Below are 16,405 nucleotides of genomic sequence, written 5' to 3' on the forward strand. Positions count from 1 at the left end.
ATTGTACTATTTTTTTTTTTTTTAGGTTTTTGCAAGGCAAATGGGGTTAAGTGGCTTGCCCAAGGCCACACAGCTAAGTAATTATTCAGTGTCTGAGACCGGATTTGAACCCAGGTACTCCTGACTCCAAGGCCGGTGCTTTATCCACTACGCCACCTAGCTGCCCCCAAGATTGTACTATTTCTAAGGAAAAAAAGTGAAATTTGGGTTTCTTAAGGTACTTTTTCTAAGTCTGAATTATTGGACTAAAAGGCAGTAAGTTGCTCCACTCACTGATAATAGCACAGCTGTTAAAATGTTTTAGTTTCGAGGTTCAGTTGTTAAAGTCACTGACTGAAATCCCTTAGGACACATTTCATTACTGGGTTACATTTGGACTATAGGACAAACTCATTCAATTATAACTAGAGAAGTACCTCATTTTCTTCTTAAATTTTATACTACGGTTTTCTCGGGTTCTCCATTTCATTGGCACAAATCAGACTTGAATAACAGCCCAAACTCATGCCTTATTGCCTGCTTGAACAGAGCTGGCAGTCTTTATTTCTGAGCAAATTGATGTATATCCTCACACAAGAGAAGATAGATTAGGTACTGAGTTTGGACCAGCTAATCATTCCCCTTTTCAACACTATAGAACTATCCTGGGCTCAATTCAAGCCTTTATAGTCAAGGTATCACAGACCAAGTCTGCCTTTAACCTTTATTATAGGAAGTCAGCTTTTAACTCAACCAGCAATCTTGCAAGTTCAACAGGAATTTACTGAACATTTGTAGGGTGCCCCAAAGTGCTCGATAATTGTTAGTGATATTAATAAACAGAGGACTTTATGGGAAGTTTTCAGTGTATTTTATAAGCGTTCTCATTTGAGCTTCCACGAACCTGGGAGGGTAGTTATTGTTCCTATTTTATACATGCCGAAAAAGGCTTGAAATAAGTTGATTTGCCCAAGATCAATTAGTAAGTTTCAGGGTGGGAGTCTCGGATTTGGTCCTGGGTCTTGCTAAGCCCATATCCAACACTCTGCATTATAAAATATAGGATATCCATTATAAAAAAAAAGTCTAGCTACAAAATAACAGATTTAAAAGGAATAACAAATTATACTTAAAATAGATTTGTAATTTCATATAATTTGCAATTTCATATAATATATTTGTAGTCATCTTTTTTCTACTCTATCTTATGGAAATGCTTGTTTTATTAAATCCAGAATGAAATAAAAAATTTTTAAAGTCTAGTTGGATTTCTGATAAAATATATAGAGAACTGATTCAAATTTATAAGAAAATAAGTCATACCCCAATTAACAGTCAAAGGATGTGAATAGGCAGTTTTCAGATGAAGAAGTTAAAGCAATCTAGTCATCTAAAAATACTTCAAATCACTATTGATTAAAGAAATGCAAATTAAAATAACTCTGAGGCATCACCTAATATCAGATTGGCCAATATGACAGAAAAGGAAAATGATAAGTTTTGGTGGGAATGTGGGAAAACAAGGACACCAATGCATTGTTGGAGGAGTGAACTGATCCCACCATTCTGGAGAGCAATTTGGAATTATACCCAAAGGACTATAAAACTGTGCATACCCTTTGATTCAGCAATACCACTACTACTACTAGGTCTGTATCCCAAAGAGATCATAAAAAAAACAAGGGAAAAGGACCCACATGTCCTAAAATAGAGTAACTTTGTGGTGGCAAAAACTGAAAATGTAAGGAGTGCCCACCAATTTGGAATTAGCTGAACAAAATGAGTTATATGAATGTAATAGAGTGCTATTGTTTCGTAGACTTACATGAACTGATGCTGAGTAAAGGGTACAGAAGCAGAAGAACATTGTACACATTAATAGCAGCATTGTGTAATAATCACCTTGGATAGACTTAGCTCTTCTCTGGAATATAATGATCAAAGATAATTTCAAAGGACTTATGGTGGAAAATGCCATCCATGTCCAGAGAATGAAACTATGGTGTCTGAATAAAGACCAATTTTCTATTTTCTTTTTAAAATTTGTCTTATTTTTTCTTTTTTTTCATGATTTTTCCCTTTTGTTTTGAATCTTCTTTCACAACTTGGCTAATATGGAAATATGTTAAACATGATTGTATATGTAAACATATTGTATAAACAATATTGTATATTATATCAGATTATTTGTTATGGAAAGGGTGAAGGGAGGGAGAAAAATGTGAAACTCAAAATCTTAGAAAAATATTGAACACTATATTTACATGCAAATGAAAAAAGTCTAGTGGGGCAAAGAAAACATGAAGCAATAGGAAATACAAGGTGGAATATAATATTTTGTTTTTATGGGAGATGAGAAAAAAGGAAAAGGTCAGGGTTGTAAGTGGTCAAAATGAAAGGAGATGGCTGATCAATTTGATCTGGAAAATTGAAACTGGCATCTCTAATTCTAGTACCTTCCTTATAGGATTGTGGTGAGGAGATCATATATGTTTAAGCAGGTGTGTGTGTGTGTGTGTGTGTGTGTGTGTGTGTGTGTGTGTGAGATTGAGTGTGCATGTCTCCTGAAAGACAGCTACAATTACCCTAACTGTACTCAGCACTATTCATTAATTCTTTATCTTTCAGGTTCAAAAACATTACAGTGGATATGCTCTGGGATAAACTCATAAATTACCAAAACACTTTCTGTAGATGTCTTAGGACCCATTTCTGAGTAAACCTAGGAAATCTCTTTTTTCCTTAGTTAAATCCTTTAAAACTCAACATCAGAATTTAAAGTCTTAGTTACTCTTAATGATCATGTAATTTATTAGCATTATCAATAATATATGATGACAGACTTTTTAATAAGATAGAGCAGGTAGCCCAGGGACTCCTAGCTACATGGAAAGAAAGAGCTGCTAACTTGAATTTCTCCTGCCAATCACTACATTGTACAACTTGGTAAGACTGATCTCAGTTCAAGATCAGTCCCACTACGAACTTGTCTTCTCTTCCCTCACTCTTTTGTCCAGGTGCTTGTCTACTTGCGTCTCATTCTCACTTAACCTCCTTCCTTCTGTCACTCCAAAATTGAATGAAAAATCTCTTCGAAAAACACCAGAACTAAAACAAATTCTGCTGGCCAGCAGCCCAGGACTCTTGGGATTCTCTCTCCTGGAAAAAAAAAAAAGTCCTTCAAAGTATCTATGATCCTGAGATGGTCATACAACAGTCTTTGTGATCCTAAGGAGGTCAGCCAAAGTTTCTGTGATCCTGGGTCTCAGCAACCCAGGACTACATATGGCAAATATGCTGTAAATCTTAAATCGTTATATGGTTGTTCAGGCATTTTTCAATCACATCCAACTCTTTGTGATCCCATTGGGGTTTTCTTGGCAAGAGATACTGAAGTTGTTTGCCATTGCCTTCTCCAGATCATTTTACAGATCAAGAAACTGAGGCAAACAATTTAATGACTTGCCCAGGGTCACACAGCTACCAAGTGTTTATGTAAATCATTATATAGGTGTCAGATATTGAATTAATATATCCAGCAAAGGCTGGATGACTAGTTGTCCAATATGTTGTTAAAGGAATTCTTTCAGCTGTAGATTGAATTGATGTTCCATCCAATTCTGAGATTATGTTAAATTTCTCACCACTATTAAAAAAAAATCATGTCACAGACCATTCCTTACTACAGCAGTATTAATTTATAAGTGCTTTATAAACCTTAAAGATACTAGCTATTTAATTACTATTTGTCATCCCTTAAGGTTTATAAAGCACTTATATAGGCTATTTGACAAGTATCTTATGAGGGAGGTGCTAATATCCCCATTTTACAAATGAGGAAACTGAGTCTCATAGAAGTTAAGTGTCCTGCCCAGAGTCATCCACTCTTCTCCAGGTCCACCTAACTGTCTGACAATTCTTTCCCATCTATAGAATAATAAAAAAAAAAATACTATAAAACATATCAGTGAAGCCAAGAATGGACTCAACATGGAGGCATGGGCAAGGATCCCGTGAGAGAGGACTTTCTGAGCCCCGTCTCATTGCTGGAGCCAAAGATTCAACTAAAAGAGAGCCATAATTAAACACTAATGCGTGACAGGGAGCACATTTTTCAGTGATTATAGCATGCCTCGAGGGAATAGCTTTAGGCCAAAAATTCAGAAGAAAAATGAAATAATGACCCTGCACTATATAATCTCACTATTGTTGGAAGAGAGAATGAGAAACAAAGGGGAAGTACCCTGCCATCTTATGAACAAACAAAACACCAAAAGGACAGCATTTCCAGGGATGGGGCAAAGTGACCCATTCTTGTAGGGTTGTAACCATTCTTCTCAGTCCATCAGTATTAGTATCAGTGTCTTTGGCTAAATTTGAACTTTGTGTCAGGGGATTTTTTTTTCTCATTTTTTTTTGAACAGAAAATGACCCAACAACAGAAATACTTGAAGTCCCTAATAAATCCACAATCACCTACTGAAAACTAAAGACAGCTTCTACTTTATTTTTGACCTTTTTGCAAATTTACCAGTCTTTTTCTCAGAATGAAAAGATGAATGACTTTAGTGCTAATACTGATGCGCCTACTATTATATTTATTCCAGCATCACAAAATTTTAAATTACAAGGGATAGTGTGATCATCTTGTCCAGTCCTTTCATTTTTCAGGTGATGAAACCAAGACTCCAGAGAGTTTAGGTGACTTGTTCAAGGTCTCCTAAATACTCAGTGGTAAAGGAGGAATTTGAACCCAGGACCTCTGACTTTAATGCTCAAAGTAGTAGACCCTCTCCCAACCATTTTAATGGAGACAAGGGGAAGGGAGGATATAAGGATGCATTCATATATTTGTGATTAATCAAACCCCACACTATCTTTTCTTTTTAGAGTCAATCAAGGTTAAGTGACTTTCCCAAGGTCACCCAACTAGTAAATGTCTGAGGCTGCCTTTGAATTCAGGTTTTCCTGACTCTTACTGAATCCTCAAGCTCATTTCCACCCTCCATCTCAAAGGCATTTTTCTCCTTGTCAGATCAGGTGAACTGGGGTTACCTTCAAATTGTTGGATAAGGCTCTAGGAATTCTAACAGGAAATGTGAAAGCCATCCCAGCATCCCTTTTGAACACTGTCATCCATTTTTATCTTATATTTCCTTTCTTTGAAGACTGGATAAAGCACATTGGTCTTAGAATCAAGAAGTCCTAGATTTTAAGCCATGTTTCAGACACTTGATATGGGATCCTGGGAAGGTCATCTAATTTATTTCTTTCCACATTTATTAAATCATCATGCTAGATACTGGGGATACTTTTTTTTTAGCAACAACAGTATCTACTCTCTAAATGCTTACAAATTAGGACAATTATAATTCAATAAGCATTCATTAAATGTTCCAAATTGGGGCGCCTAGGTGGCGCAGTGACCTGGAGTCAGGAGTACCTGAGTTCAAAGCTGTCCTCAAACACTTAATAATTACCCAGCTCTGTGGGCTTGGGCAAGCCACTTAACCCCATTACTTTGCAAAAAAAATGTTCTAAATTCTAGAGAAGCCAAAATAGCAAAAGATATAACTTCTACTGTATCAAAAGGCTTATTTTTTGGAGGGTTAGGAAATGATACTGTATCCAGGGCCATCTCCAGTTGTCCTGATCTATATCTGGCCACTGAATCCAAATGAGTCTAGACTTTGCACAGTCCTCCCTCACTTAAATTCAATTCCCTGGCAAGTCATGGTATTACCTTACAGATGCCATGGTCCCCTTCGAACAATAAACAGGAAATGATAGGAAAATGCATAGGAGAAGTTGACCACATTAGTCTGGGAGATTCAAGGTGGGAGAGATCTACTCTTGGAGAAAGGGAGAGGGAAATCCAGTAACACTCAGTTTCCTCATCTGTAAAATGAAGAAAATTATATTTTGCTACCTGATGTTGTGAAGTTTCTGTAAACCTCAAAATAATATAACAATGTTATATATTGTTGTTTTAAAACATTAGTTTTCTTGAGAACAGGAGCTATGCTTTTTATAGTTTCCTCTGACTCCCTTATGTTCTTTTCTTTTTCTTTTTTAGATTGTGCTTGGTGGTGGCACATGTCTGTAATCCTTGTCACCTAGGAGGCTGCAGGATCACTGAACTTGGGAGTTGTGAGCTACAGCAGGATTCAAGTCCATTAGGTATCTGTACTAAATCCCACACCAAAATGATGCTTGCTTGGGGTTGGGGCAGGGGAGAACAGGGCCACTCTCTGAAGTACTGTGAAGCTTCCTGCATTGAAACAAACTTCCATGCTCATCAGTACTGCAGTCAGATCATTGTTGAGTGGCTGCTCTACTTCCAGTCTTAATCACTCCTCCCCAATTAAGTAAACAGAGGACATATCTAAACAAAAATGATATGGTAGGTTTGTCTTTTTCATCCTCAACCTCCCTGGTTTTTTTGCTTTTCCTTAGGAGGTTTGGGGGGGTCTTCTCTCTATTGAAACTTACTGTTACCTCTGCCAAGAGTATATTTAAACTTTATCTGTGGGGATGAAATTAGTTTTTGCCTCCTGTTAAAGGAATTTCAAGCAGTAATGAGTAGCAGGAAACTTATGAGGGAAATGGTGAAGAAAACTGGTCAAGGTTCTGTTATTATCCCCATTTTGCAGTTTAATATAACACCACCCCTGACAATAATAATTGACATTTGAATAGTGCTTTAGAGTTTGCAAAGTGCTTCTCACACCTCACAACACCACTGTGGGGCCTTGTTATTCCTATTTTAACAGATGAGGAAACTAAGACTGACAATTAGTTGATTGGGGCGGCTAGGTGGCGCAGTGGATAAAGCACAAGCCCTAGAGTCAGGAGTACCTGGGTTCAAATCTGGTCTCAGACACTTAATATCGACCTAGCTGTGTGGCCTTGGGCAAGCCACTTAACCCCATTTGCCTTGGAAAAAACCTAAAAAAATATGAAGTTGAGAATTAGTTGATTTATTTGCCCATGTTCATGAATACAAAAGCAGTCACACTTGAAGTTTTCAGGTTTTCTGAGACTTGACTGGCAGACCACAATGGGCAAATGGAGGGAAAAAGCTTTGTTCAACCAAATCAACTTGATGTTTTCTCACTGACTTTTCTAGATAAATCTTTCTCTTGCCTTTCTAATGGATTTGTGTGTATCTCATTTTGCTTCAATTTCTAATGGATTTGTGTGTATCTCATTTTGCTTCAATATCTAATTTAAACGACCAGAAGCCTGACCTGATTCAGGTAAGCCTTGAATTACTATTGTCAGAGGCTGACCTGCAGACCCGCCAAGTCTTCCTGAATCCAGGTTTGGGATTCCATCCATTACACACTTTGCTTTGTAGATCTAGTTTCTAGGACTAGTTCACCCAGGCTTCAGTGGCTGCTTTCACTTGTATTTGACAGTTTATTTCTCTATAGAGCATCCTATCAGGACAATTTTAATGTACTAAACTTACATTATATTGATTTGCAGTAATTAAAATACTCTAGAAACATTTTCTTTTTGTTGTTAGTGGCAAGGGGACAAAGACCCATTGCCTCAATTATCTTTTATCAATTTTTTTTTATTTTTTGTGTTTTTGTTTTTTGCAAGGCAACAGGGGGTTAAGTGACTTGCCTAAAGTGGCACAACTAGGTAATTATTAAGTGTCTGAGGTCACATTTGAACTCGCATCCTCCTGACTCCAGGGTCAATGCTCTATTCTAACTGCTCCTGCTTCAATTATCTTGGCAGCTTATTTTTTTACAGTTCTTTATTTTTTTCATTTTTTGTATTTAATTTGCATTTTAATTATTTACACGTTACTATTTACAACATTACTTGTTGTAAGAGTAAGCATAAGCCTCCCTCACCCCACAACAAATAGAAAAAAAATAACAAGAAATAAAGTGAAAGAAAGAGAAAAAAATGTATTTCAGTCTGTGTTCAACTATCTTGGGTGGATCACATTCTTTATAATAAGTCCATCAGAGAAGTTACTTCCATATTTTTCCACAGTTGCCTGTTGTTGATTGTAATTCCTTCCATCCATTCTTCTCCACTACCATTTATTATATTTTCTCTCTCCTTTCACTCTGTCCCCTGTGCTGTGGGGCGGCCTAGTGGTGCAGTGGACAGAGCACTGACCCTGGGGCAATGAGGCATTTAGCCTACATCCCACCCCAGTGACCCAGCAACCACCCTGCCCAGTGGTCCCACACAGGCCACCCAATCCTACCACCTTGCAAAAAATAAAAAAGAAAATGTGCTATGTCTGACTACCCTCTCCCATGATCTATCCTTTCCTCTATTGCCTACATCTTCTCTCCCCTCCCCATCCTCTTTCTCCCATCTCCTTTCCTTTTTCTACTAGATTTCTATGCCCTATTAAGTATGCATGCTGTTTCCTTTCTTAGTCATTTCCAATGAGAATGAAGGCTCCCCTTATTCCCCCTCACTTCCCCATTTCCACTCCATTTCAAAAGTTATTCTTGATGCTTTTATATGAAATATCTCAGTCTATTCTACCTCTCCTTTCCCTTTCTTCCAGTACATTTCCTTTTCACCCATTGACTCTATTTTAAAAATATATTATATCTTCAAATTCAGCTCTCTCCAGAGCCTCATCTGTAAAAGCTTATTCTAACTACTCTATAAATGAGAAGGTTCATATGAGTATTATCAGTATCATCTTCCTATGCAGGAATACATGCATTTCATCATCATTAAATCCATCATAATTTGGTCTTCCTGTCCTCCCTTTCCATGCTTCACCTGAGTTCTGTACTTGAAGATCAAACTTTCTGTTCAGCTCTGGTCATTTCAACAAGAACATTTGAAATCCCCCTATTTCATTGAATGTCTATCTTTTCCCCTGGGAGAGGATGTTTAGTTTTGCTGGATAGTTGAATCTCAGTTGCATTCCAAGGTCTTTTGCCTTCCAGAATATCATATTCCAAGCCCTATGAATCCTTAATGTGGATGCTGTAAGTCCCGTGTGATCCTGACTGTAGCTCCACCATATTTGAATTGTTTCATTCTGGCTGCTTGTAATATTTTCTCTTTGACTTGGGAGTTCTGGAACTTGGCTATAATATTCCTGGGGGTTATTTTTTATCTCTTTCAGGAGGAGATCAGTAGATTTTCTCAATTTCTATTTTCCATCTCTGCTTCTAGGCATTTTTCCTGTAGAAATTCTTTAAAAATGAAGTCAAGACTCTTTTCCTGAGCATGACTTTCAGGTAGCCCAATACTTTTATAATTGTCTCTTCTGGATCTGCTTTCCAGGTCAGTTGTTTTTTTCAATGGTATATTTCATGTTTTCTTCTAGTTTTTCACTCTTTTGGTATTGTTTTATTGTTTCTTGATACCTTGCAAAGGCCTCAGCTTCCTTTAGCTCCATTATACATTGGAAGGAGCTGTTTTCTTCAGAGAGCTTTCTTATCTCCTTTTCCATCTGGCCTATTCTGCTTTTTAAGGCATTCTCTTCCTTAACTTTTTGGACTGTTTTTTTCCATTTGACCTAAACTGTTTTTTAGCATGTTATTTTCTTCAGCATCTTTTTTTTGGATCTCCTTCACCAAACTGCTGGCTTGGTTTTCATGTATTTCCTTCATCTCTCATTTATCTTCCCAATTTCTCATCTACTTCCCTTATTTGATTTTCAAAATCTTTTTTTTTATCTCTGTCATATCCTGAACTCAACTGCCATATTTTCTGGAGGCTTTGATTACAAAAGATTGGACTTCATCATCTTTTGAGTGTGTGTTTTGATTCTCCATGGGACCAAAGTAATTGTTTATGGTTGGGTTCCTTTTTTTCAGTTTACTCATTTTTCCACAGCCTGTGCCCTGGTTTTGTGGGTGCTTCCTGAGCTTTTGAGTAATTATTATCAGGATACCCCCCCCAAAGAACTCAGTTCCTTCAAGGTCTTACAAGAGATTCTGACTGCTCACCTGGGCTGTGCTTTGATCTGTGGATGATCATAAGCACACCCCTCTGCTCTGGTGATGTGAGAAGGGTCCCTCTCTGCTCTGTGCCAATGGTGGGCCCCAGACTGCAACCAGGGTCTGAATGTGCATAAAGTACAAAATTCCTGTCCCAGGGACAGGAGAGAGACCTCTGTAGTCTCCCCCTCACCCCCTTACCTTCTGTGGGCTGAATCCTCCAGCTGCCAGGTGGCACCCTGCTGTGGATTTGCTTCCATTTCCTGGGATCTGGGCTGCACTGATGACCACAGCTGCACTGAGGGCCATGCTGACTCCCACTCACTCTGGCAGAGGTTTTCCTGCTGATCTTCCAAGCTGTATCCTGGGTTGGCAGGTCAGGAAACTTCTGCTTCTGCTTCCAGTAGTCAACACTCCTGGGGACCCAGGCACCCTGCAGGCTGTTCCTGAAAGACTGGCGCTCCTTCTCTCAGGCCCAATGAACCTGGCTGCACTGCTACCCCTCAACCTTCCCACAATCTTCCAGGTTACTTTGGACTGGAGAATCACCTCCCTGGAACTTTTTGTGGGTTCTGTCTCTCAAAAATTTAGAGTCATAATTTTGAGGTTTTTGAAGTATTTTGGAGAGAGCTCCTAGGAAAGGCTGTTTTCATGCTGCCATCTTGGCTCTGCCCCCTCTTGGCAGCTTTTAAAGATCAGGGACAAATTATTCCATTTCTTCTAAAACCTCTCTATCCACTTCAAAAACAACAAACAATACCTAACAGAGTGGGCACTCATGAACAAAAGTTTTCATCTCATTATATTGTAGCTAGGTGGAGAAGATAAAAGTTCAAATTCAACCTCAGACACTTAGTAGTTTATGTGAACCTGGACAAGTCATTTAAATACTATCTCAATTTTCTAAGCAATAATACAATGATGATAATAGTACCCACCTGCCAGGGTTAACTTGTTTTGTACTACCTCCCAGATGATTGAATGACATGACATTCATAAAAGTGCTTGATAAATTTTTCCTTCCTTCTGTACTTCATTTCCTTCCTTCCTTTCTTCCTTCTCTTTCTTTCTTAATCTGTTCATTCGTACCTTCCATGTCTTTTCTTCCTTCTCTTCCTTCCTTAATCTCTTCTCACCTTCCTCCTGTTTCCTTCCCTTCACATTCTTTCCCCTCCCCTTCTTCCTTCCCTTCTTCTCCTCTCTTCCTCTCTCCCCTCCTTTCCTCCCTCCCTCCCTCCTTCCTTCCTTCCTTCCTTCTTTCCTTCCTTCCTTCCTTCTTTCCTTCCTTCCTTCTTTCCTTCCTTCCTTCCTTCCTTCCTTCCTTCCTTCCTTCCTTCCTTCCTTCCTTCTTTCTTTCCTTCCTTCCTTCCTTCCTTCCTTCCTTCCTTCCTTCCTTCCTTCCTTCCTTCCTTCTTTCCTTCCTTTCTTCTTCCTTCTTTCTGTCCTCAAGTGTTCTGCTCTTGAAATGAGAGCTAAATAGTTTCTTTACCTCATGGGTATCTACCTACAATAATAACCAGTTCAATATATGTATGTGTTTGAAAGAAGAGTTCTCTTTTGGTGATATCTAGACACATTCACAAATATATTGTTTCTTGCATCTCTTCCAGGCAGAGAAAGGGTTAACTTGTTTTGCACTGCATGTTCATGTATTCCTAACTTGATATAAAACACTACAATTGTGGCTTTTCCATTTTAGCTGACATAGTTTAAGTTGATGAATATTTTGATTGGTGCCAGTCTCAGGCAGTTTTAAATGATAGCCCTGCAGGAGTCAAGAAGTCCAGTCATAATCATAACAATATGCCTGTCACTCAAAAGCACCGGAAGAAAGTTTAGGTGCAAAGAAAGCATTTTCCCCTGAAAGGAAACGAGGCAATTGAAATCACCTCCTTTTCAAAGCATTGAAGTCAAAACTGTTACCAGGTTCATGGTGTGAAAATTCAGGTCCCTGTACCTCCTTGGTCAGGCTCCAGCATGTCCCGGGGCCATCCAGACAAGTACAAGTTGGAGTCTAGGTCTCCTAAGAAATTAAACTCTAAGAAAAGTGCAGCCATCAAGGCTGATTTCCCACTTGCTATTTGCTGACTGCTATTTCTTCAGGGAGTATATAATGAATTCCCTTCTAGTCCTGCTTTGAATATACCTTGGGCCAGGTCTGCACAGCCAAACCAAGACCAATTATCTAAGTAATTCAGGCAGAAGGAAGTAGTTTTCCCCCAACTCAAAAAGTATAGCAGTAGACTTGGCCTAAGGGCTAGAACAGAGAGTAAATTAACTTGTTTACATTATAATTACCAACCTTTCTTTTTTTAAGTGAAAGTTAAAACCAGAGGGGGATGGAATGAAAAGTCCTATATTCCATTGGGTAGAGGCTTAGGGGGGAGTTCCAATGGCTTCAGTCTGAGAGTGAGGAAAGTGGTAAACTTGAGAGAAGGGAATAAAACTCAAGACAAAGCTACCAGCCAACCTGAAGACTCCCTGTTTTTCACTTCTTAGGGAAATAAGAAGTTTGGTAGTTATAAGATAGTAGTCTGATACTCTTATTTTACAGATTAGGAAAATGAGGTACAGAGACTTTTCCACTTAACTGGTACTTTATAGCAGAGTCAAGGCTTGAACTCAAGTCCTGTGCCTACAAGTTCAGCCCTCCAAATTCATAATTCTTTCAATTTGCAGTTGATCTTGAAATCAGAAGACCTGAGATCTGATACTTACCAACTGTTGTTGAACCTGAATCAGTCCTGTCATAGATCTGGGCTTCAATTTATTTTGCTGCAAAATGGTGGTAATATTTGTACTCCTTATTTCATTGGGTTGCATGAAGAAAACACTTTGTAAACCATAAAGTCCCCACAGAAATATGCATCCCAGTCACAGCACTGGCATCTCAATATTTGCATCATACTTGCAAAAGCCCAAGAATGTGATTCAGCAAGTTTAGTCCCATAGGACCCCACTGTACCTCATGATGGAAAAAACACTGGAGGATTTGGATTGGGTTGTAAAAATCACAGAAAGAATTGGAAGAGACCTCAGCAATCAACTAGTCTAACCCCTTAATTTTACAGAGGAGGAAATTGAGACCTAGAAAAGTTAAGTGACTTGTGCACATGGAGGAGTAAGGGGAACAGCTGGAGCTCAAACTGAGGTCTTCAAGTCATTACTCTTTCCATGATACTAAGCTTACAGTGTTCATGGAAGTGAATTGGTTAAATACAAAGTTCTTGGGCTGGAACATGTACCTTTCACCCTCAAAGAATCCACAGACTCTGCTGATATTAAAAGATGTTCCTCATGGGAAAGCAGGGAATCTGTTATTTCAAGGTCCACTGGGAAATTTAGAAAAAAATGAAATGATGTCATGTGGTCAAAAAATTCTCAAGATTCTTCAAGAAGTTTTATTGGCTAGATGTTCCTGTTTACCATTACAGGAGCTCAAAGCTTCCCCCCACATGCAATATCTACAAGTGAACTCTACTAAACACATGGAGGACAGATATGCAGTCCTGGGATTCCATAATCTACTTCTTTTCCCAGTACTTGACCGATGAATTGTAGGGTTGAAAGGGATGTTAGATTCCATCTAGTCCACTGGTATCGAACTCAAATAGAAATGGAATTCACTAAACTGTACATAAGAATCTCTTTGGGTCACATATTGACTTTATATTTCTTTGGAAGACATTAAAATCAGATAAGAACTATATTTTCATTTGGATTGGTCAAGCTCTGTACTATTGTGGGTCACATTGGCCTTGTGTTTGAAAATTCCGATCTATTCCAAACCCACTCATTTTTTAAAAATTAAAATTATTTTTAATTTAATTTTTTCCCAATTACATGCAAAGACATTTTTCAACATTCATCCTTTTGTAAGCTTTTGAGTTCAGTATTTTTCTACCATCCTTCCTTTTCTCCCCTCTTCCCCATGGCAGTGAGCAATTTGATATAGGTTGTACACATACAATATGTTTAACATATTTCCATATTAGCTATATTGTGAAAGAGGGATTAGAACTAAGGGGGAGGGGGAACCACAAGAAAGAAAGAAAGAAAGGGAAAAAACTTAAAAGAACATGGTATAAATTCAGATTATAGTTTTTTCTTTGGATGTGGATGACATTTTCCATAACAGGTCTCCCAGGATGATCCTTGATGGCTGAATTAGGAACTGTGTCCATCAGAATTGATCATCTCACTATGTTGCTGTTCACTTCACTCAGAATCAGTTCATGCAAGTCTTTCCAGACTTTTCTAAAGTCTAGTCACTCATGATTTCTTAAAGAAAAATAGTACTCCATACATTCAAATACTATAACTTGCCATTCCCCAGTTGATATATCCTCAATTTCCAATTCTTTGCCACTATAAGAAGAGTATATATGCTAAAAAAATACTTTTGTACATTTGGGTCTTTTCCCCTTTATTTTTATGATCTCTTTGGGATATAGACCTAGTCAATCCACTCACTTTCAAAGGCAGTTTCAAAATGGAAGCCCGCAAAAATGAAGTAAGGTGCAAAAGATAATGTAGGAATAGATAGAAAGAATGGAATTTGAAACCAGGTCCTGTAACTCTAAAACCAATTATTTGTCTACTGCACCACCTAGCCTGTTACTGAGTCTCAAATTACTTATCAATATGACCAACATAATCCTTAATTTTACAAGATCTAAAAAGGTAAAGTTATTTATTTGTTAACAGAACTACATTTTACATTGCTTTGCCTCTATTGCCCCACTTTGTTCAAGTGATTGCCCACTAACCACAACATAAATTCCTTATATTGACTTCAAAATATGACTTTCACCAGAGGAGGTGGGATGAGTTCAGTATGCTGAGTTTGGATTCAGAGAACTGGATCTTGAATCTTGAACCTGACACTTGGACAAATCATTTCACTTACTCAGGTCTCAGTTTTCTTTGTCAAATGAGAGAGATGCTTTCCACATTAAATCTATGATCCCATCTCTCTGAGAAGCAGTGTAGTGTAATGAATACAACTTTTACCACTATGTATAAGTTATTTCTTTCCTTTAAGCTGTTCTTTAAGACTGTTCTCTATCTATTAAATTAGAGTTGAGTGGAGATCTGCTTTTGTCCTTTCTTGACTGATTAACACTTTTTTTAAGGTTTTTGCAAGGCAAATGGGGTTAAGTGGCTTGCCCAAGGCCACACAGCTAGGTAATTATTAAGTGTCTGAGACCGGATTTGAACCCAGGTACTCCTGACTCCAGAGCCAGTGCTTTATCCACTGTGCCACCTAGCCACCCCGACTGATTAACACTTAATTTTCTAGTCTTTATCATCCTGATTCCCCTCCTCTGGGTGTTGTCCAGCTTACCTCTGTCCTCCTGAAAATGTGGCATCCAAAAAATGAATGCATTGCTTCAGATGTTATTCAACCTTCTCCTTTTATGGGAAATTATAACTGAGGTGTAGGGCAGGAAAGTGACTAGCTCAAAGTCACACAATCAATCCAAAAATCAATTAACATTTATTAAGAGGCCATAATATGCCATGATGACTCAGATAGAACATAAGGCCTGAAGTCAGGAAGACCTGAGTTCAAATCCAACTTCAGAGACATATTAACTGTGACCCTGGGGCAATCATGTAACTTTTATTTGCCTTAATTCCTGGAGAAGGAAATGGAAAACCACTCCAATGTCTTTGCCCAAAAAAACTCCATGAGCACAACTGAATGACTTTATTTACAACTGAATTAAGAACAACCATGCCAAGTGCTGGTCTTAGAAATACTAAGTGAGTCAAAGACTCTAGATTCTACTTTATTAGTCCCAGAGATGGCACTGAGTCCAAGGCCTCTGATTCCAAATCCAGATTTTATTTTAGAGACTCCCAAAGCAAATGGAAAGACCTCTGGACCTGAGGTCATAGGCAACCTGGATTTCAACCACATCTTACGTGGTCTAGAACATATGCCCTCTCTTGAGCTTAAAGGTCTTCATCTCCAAAAGAGGGGAAAGAAATATGTTATCTAGAGTACGCACATAAAGCAAAAGACAATACAAGCAAAATCCTTTGCAAACTTTAAAATGTCATAGAAATATCAACTAGGAGGAAGGGTGGTTCATAAAAGAAGTACATGATTTGGGGGATGAGGATTTTTGTTTAAATTTCCTCTCTCCCTCCTATCACCTCTTTGACCTTGGGGCAAGTCATTTTACTTCTCTGAGACACACTTCTCATTTGCAAAAAATGAAGGGCATAGATTAGATGAGTTTGGATTTTTTTTTCAGCTCTAAATTGATCACCTTAATGATCATCATTTGAAAGTATGTGTACTCATTTTACTCTTAGTGATCATTCATGAGTTGTATCATGATCATTCATGAGCTATTTCCTACTTCAATCCCGTGGTCAAACATGCACAAATTTTAAGACTAACAACTTAGAAGTTTCTGAGACTGAGGCTGCATTTGTTTGTTCTAATGTTGTCTCTGCTCATTTTCTTT

Source organism: Macrotis lagotis, chromosome 2 (assembly GCF_037893015.1).
Source record: "Macrotis lagotis isolate mMagLag1 chromosome 2, bilby.v1.9.chrom.fasta, whole genome shotgun sequence".
Taxonomy (NCBI): Eukaryota; Metazoa; Chordata; class Mammalia; order Peramelemorphia; family Peramelidae; genus Macrotis; species Macrotis lagotis.